This window comes from Macaca thibetana, chromosome 4 (genome assembly GCF_024542745.1).
Source record: "Macaca thibetana thibetana isolate TM-01 chromosome 4, ASM2454274v1, whole genome shotgun sequence".
Taxonomy (NCBI): Eukaryota; Metazoa; Chordata; class Mammalia; order Primates; family Cercopithecidae; genus Macaca; species Macaca thibetana.
Window position 1 is genome coordinate 114,558,657 of NC_065581.1, and position 6,087 is coordinate 114,564,743.

General features: G+C 45.9%; 1 pseudogene; it reads right to left on the bottom strand.

Moving 5' to 3' along the window:
- Positions 1-4,050: 4,050 nt before the first annotated feature.
- On the bottom strand, positions 4,051-5,658 carry LOC126952493 (T-complex protein 1 subunit eta-like; annotated as a pseudogene).
- Between the last annotated feature and the right edge of the window lie 429 nt (positions 5,659-6,087).

Sequence of the window (6,087 nt, forward strand, 5' to 3'; positions counted from 1 at the left end):
TCTATAATCCCAACACTTTGGGAGGCCTAAGAAGGAAGATCACTTGAGCCCAGGAATCTGAAGCTGCAGTGAGCCATTGCTCGTGAGATTGTGGACCTGTGATCCTACCACCAGCCCACCTGGTTCCAACACCGCCTCCTCTATGTGTGAGAGGGAGAGAAGAAAAGTGAGGGAGAAAAGAAAGGTAAGCAAAGAACAGAGAGGAAAAACTGGAATTAAGAGGAAATTGGGGGAATTAAACAGAGGAGAGGGCATGGATCCAAGGGAGTTGGAAGAGTTGCAGCTTGTGGATTAGTATGCAGTGGAGGAAGAAGGGTTGTTGGAAATCATTTGGGAGGTAGTATAACCAGACATGGATGAGAGTGACACACACGATGAACTAAGGCATCTGGAAGCTGGCTGGGGTGCCTGCCAGCAGGTATTGTGTATTCCTACATATCTTGGGTCAGCTGGGTGAATGCAGTTTTCTGCATTCACCATTTCTCACAGACTAAGTCACGCATAAGCAAACGTGCATTCACATTACACTGACATTCTTCCCTAATATATCATTTGCATTGGAATAAAGTATGGTTTTCAAACAAGCTGGTATAGCAAAACTGACTGCATAAATTATGTGAGCACAATGCAAGTAATTCTTTATTTTATTTTATTTTTTGCAGAGTTTCACTCAACTTCCAGGCTGGAGTGTAGTGGCGCAATCTCTGCTCACTGCAACCTCGATTTCCCAGACTCAAGCGATTCCCCTGCCTCAGCCTCCTGAGTAGCTGGGATTACAGGCTTGTGCCACAATGCCCAGCTAATTTTTGTATTTTTAGTCGAGACAGGGTTTCACCATCTTGGCCAGGCTGGTCTCGAACTACAGAACTCAGGTGATCTGCCCTCCTTGGCCTCTCAAAGTGCTGGGATTATAGCATGAGCCACTGAGCCCAGCCACAAGTAGTTCTTTTCTGATAAACACTTTAACACTGAATGCAAAAAAAAAAAAATTGTGTGTGTTATTTTTTTTTCTATTTTACTTTAAACTAGACACACCAAACATGTTTCTAAATAAACGTAATATGGAAATCTTTCTTTTTCTCCTCCATTCTCAGTGAGGATATGGTTGTAAATTCTTATTATCTGATAATTTTTATCAGATCTTTACAAATTATAAGCTTACTTGCAACTCTGTTTTCAGACTATCCCTTCTATTATAATCATGAAACTGAATTAAATAGGCAGCTTTTTTTGAGTTTTGTTCTTTTGTTTTTATTTTCATAGTTTTACAAGAATATAATGCACGTAGTCTGTCTTCCATTTTAAACCTAATGTCTTCCTAATTTCTCCTTCATAGTTTCAACAAACATAAAGGTAACAATTCAAAGCACCTGTCGCTTCAACAAGACGATATTTTATATATTTTAAAAAACAGATAACAATTTTGAAATACTTGCTATAAGAATAAAATTGTATCTAATAAGTAGAACTGGCCGGGTGCGGTGGCTCAAGCCTGTAATCCCAGCACTTTGGGAGGCCGAGACGGGCGGATCACGAGGTCAGGAGGTCGAGACCACCCTGGCTGACACGGTGAAACCCCGTCTCTACTAAAAAATACAAAAAAAACTAGCCGGGCGAGGTGGCGGGCACCTGTAATCCCAGCTACTCGGGAGGCTGAGGCAGGAGAATGGCATGAACCCGGGAGGCGGAGCTTGCAGTGAGCTGAGATCCGGCCACTGCACTCCAGCCTGGGCGGCAGAGCGAGACTCCGTCTCAAAAAAAAAAAAAAAAAAAAAGTAGAACTAAAATTTTGACTGATGTTGCAATAGATTTGGTGGGGGCTTTTTTGTGGGTTTTTCTTTCTTTCTTTCTTTTTTTTTTTTTTTTTTTTGAGACAGTCTTTCTCTGTTGTCCAGGCTGGAGTACAGAGGTGTGAACGCAGCTCACTGCAGCCTTGAACACCTGGGCCAAAACAATCCTCCTGCCTCAGCCTCTCATACTGCTGGGACCACAGGTGTGAGCCATCCCACCCAGCTAATTTTTAGATTTTTTTATAGAGGTGGGCATTTTACTATGTTGCCCAAGCTGGTCTCAAACACCTGGGCTCAAGTGAGCCCCTGCCTCAGCCTCCCAAATTGCTAGGATTGCAGGCATGAGCCTCTGTGCCTGGCCTTTTATTATTATTATTATTATTATTATTATTATTATTATTATTTTGAGACAGAGTTTTACTCTGTCACCCAGGCTGGAGTGCAGTGGCGCAATCTCGCTCAGCTCACTGCAAGCTCCGCCTCCCAGGTTCACGCCATTCTCCTGCCACAGCCTCCTGAGTAGCTGGGACTACAGGCGCCCGCCACTGCGCCCGGCGAGTTTTTGGTTTTTTTTTTTTTTTAGTAGAAATGGGGTTTCACCCTGTTAGCCAGGATGGTCTCTATCTCCTGACCTCGTGATCCACCCGCCTCGGCCTCCCAAAGTGCTGGGATTACAAGCGTGAGCCACTGCGCCCGGCCTGTTATTGTTATTATTATTTTATTTTTCAAACTAGGAAAAAAGCTATGCAGTAACAGAAAATTCTAGTTATATTTAAGGCGGGTGCCGTGGCTCAAGCCTGTAATCCCAGGACTTTGGGAGGCCGAGGCGGGCGGATCACGAGGTCAGGAGATCGAGACCATCCTGGCTAACACGGTGAAACCCTGTCTCTACTAAAAACACAAAAAAAACTAGCCGGGCGAGGTGGCGGGCGCCTGTAGTCCCAGCTACTCGGGAGGCTGAGGCAGGAGAATGGCGTAAACCCAGGAGGCAGAGCTTGCAGTGAGCCGAGATCGCGCCACTGCACTCCAGCCTGGGGGACAGAGCAAGACTCCGTCTCAAAAAAAAAAAAAAAAAAAAAAAAAAAAAAAATTCTAGTTATATTTAAAATAGGATTACAAGAGAAACATATGAATGCAATTGTGGTTTTCTCTTTTTTATAATTTTAACATTTTAGATTCCGGGAGTATATGTGCAGTTTGTTACATGGATATATTGTGTGACACTGAGGTTTGCGATGTGAATGATCCCAAGTAGCGAGCAGCAGCGCAGTACTCAATGGCAGTTTTTCAGTCCTCCCCTGTCTCCCCCTCTAATAGTCCCCAGTGTACCCAAAGCTCAGCTCCCACTTAAGAATGAGAACATGTGGTACTTGGTTTTCTGTTCCTATATTAATTCACTTAGGATAATGGCCTCCAGCTGCATCCATGTTGATACAAAGGACACAATTTTGTTCTTTTCTATGGCTGCATAGTATTCCATGGTGTATATGTGCCACATTTCCTTTACCCAATCCACAATTGATGGGCACCTAAGTTGATTCTACATCTGCTATTGTGAATAGTGCCGCAATGAACGCCTAAGCATGTGTCTTTTCGCTAGAACGATTTCTTTTCCTTTCGGTATATGCCCAGTAGTGAAATTGCTGGGTCAAATGGCAGTTCTGTTTTAAGCTCTTTGAGAAACCCCTGAACTGCTTTCTGCAGTGGCTAAACTATTTTACATTTTCACCAGCAGCGTAAAGCGTTCCCTTTTCTCTATAGCCTCATCACCCATATGCTATTTTTTGACTTTTCCCCCGCAAAGTCTCAAATTTTATTTAAATAGCCTCCAGTAAGAACAGAGTGGGCCAGTGACTACCCCTTCCTTGTAAAGTCAACTAACCAAACCATGGCCGGGCGCGGTGGCTCAAGCCTGTAATCCCAGCACTTTGGGAGGCCGAGACGGGCGGATCACGAGGTCAGGAGATCGAGACCATCCTGGCTAACACGGTGAAACCCCGTCTCTACTAAAAAAATACAAAAAACTAGCCGGGTGAGTTGGCGGGCGCCTGTAGACCCAGCTACTCGGGAGGCTGAGGCAGGAGAATGGCCTAAACCCGGGAGGCGGAGCTTGCAGTCAGCTGAGATCCGGCTACTGCACTCCAGCCCGGGCGACAGAGCGAGACTCCGTCTCAAAAAAAAAAAAAAAAACCAAACCAAGGAGAGTAAGTGCACCCTGCAGCCAGCCTGCCAGCCAGTCATGTGATAGGCGGGGTGCCTCTCAATGGGAGCAGCCGCGACCACGGCCCCAGCTAGCTGCTGGGGGAGCATCCACAGTCGATCGGGGTTCTTGATGGTTTCATCCACAGACACGATCAGGCACACAGCCTCAGAGGCCACTGCCAGGGCATTGATCCATACCAAAGCTGGCTCCCATGCGAAGGCCTCAAAGTTGTCAGCAATGTCCTCATTGTTGATGTCCACCTCATATCACATGCCCCTGGGTATAGCATGCTTGCAGCTTGTTGAGAATCTTTGTGGCCCCAAGGCCAGCATTGTTGTACAGCTGGAATGAGACAGTCTCCATGGCCTTGGCATATGCCCCAATCAACAGCTGTTGCTTTCGTGGAATAGTGCTTGAGGAATCCTGAAGGTACTTGGAGAGCGCCCTCTCAATAGCCCTGCCACCAGCCACCACTGACTCATTCCTGATGGCCCTCCTGATGATCATGATGACATCACGCAGGGACCACTCTGTCTCCTCCATAAACTGCTCACTACCGCCACGGAGGATGAAGGTGGATGTTGTGGCTTTGAGGCAGCCAGTAAAGAAGCTGTACCTCTCACCTTTAATCTGGGTCTCTTCAAACACCTGGCATCGATGCAGCACATCTGCTGAGAGAGCATTCGGACTGATCTGGATTGAGACTTCACAGGCCATCACCATCCTCTTCAGATTATCCTCAGGTACTTGGCCAGCACAGAACATGTCCCTGTCAGCAAAGTACTGGGTGGCCACGTCCCCAGTGGGGAGGTTGGACAAGACAACTTTGGCTCCAGAATGATGGATCCTTTCTAACTTGTCATAAAGAATGTTCTACTCAGCATCAACAATCACCTGATAATCCTCAACTGTGTGGACTTTTATCTCAGCATTATCTTTCTCAGCTTTCAACTCCAGCTCAACATTCAAAAGGGCAATCTAGGGATTTTGGTATTTTTTGGGGGGTTGCATTTCAAACCCAGCATAAGAGAAAGTCTTCTTAAATGCAACACCAGCTGGGCTCCACCCTGTACCTTCTTGATTCCAATCATTTTAATCTGCAGCAAATCATCACACATCATCACTGCATCCACCACCATCTTAGCAAAGAAAGCTTTCTGCTGCGAGATCAGTTGGAGCTCAGAGCGGTCCTGGCACACTACTCCAGCGGCCTCCTCTGCTCCACTTTATCTGCCTTCTTCACAGTTACAGCAATCTCTTTGATCATGTTAACTCCAACTGGGTGACTGTGCGGACAAGCTCGAATGTGAGCTGAGGGTGTAAACCTTCCTTCACCTACAGTTTCACCTGCTTCAGAAACTCTGCAGCCAGCAAGGTCACTGAGGTGGTGTCATCACCGACCTCAGTGTCTTGGGATTTGGCAATGTCCACTAAAGTCTTTGCTGCAGGATGGACAACATGAAGTTTCAGAATTCTGGCCACATCGTTAGAAATTGTTGCTTTGCCTCCGCCATCCACAATAAACTTGTCCATGCCACAGGCACCCAGGGTGGCTCTTACAGCCTTGGCAATCACCTGGCAGGGACTGATACTATTCGCAAGCTGGGAGATGCCTTGGGAGCTATCAGTTCCCTCTTTCAACAGGATAATTAGTGTGGGCATCATTTTGGAAGCTTATTCAGTGGTCCACTACTCTCCTCTCTTCTCTGTGACAGGTCCGCCCAGCAACCCACCAGATTTTTGATTTTTTAATAATCACCATTCTGGCTGCTGTGACATGGTATCTCACTACAGTTTTGATTTGCATTTCTCTGATGATTAGTGATGCTGAGAATTTTTTCACGTTTTTTGGCCACTTTGTATGTCTTCTTTTGAGAAGTGTCTGTTCCTGTTCTTTGCCCACTTTTTCTTTTTTTTCTTTTAATTTTTTTATTATTACACTTTAAGCTCTAGGGTACATGTGCACAATGTGCAGGTTTGTTACATATGTATACATGTGCTATGTTGGTGTGCTGCACCCATCAACTCGTCATTTACATTAGGTATATCTCCTAATGCTATCCCTCCCCTCTCCCCGCTCCCCACAATAGGCCC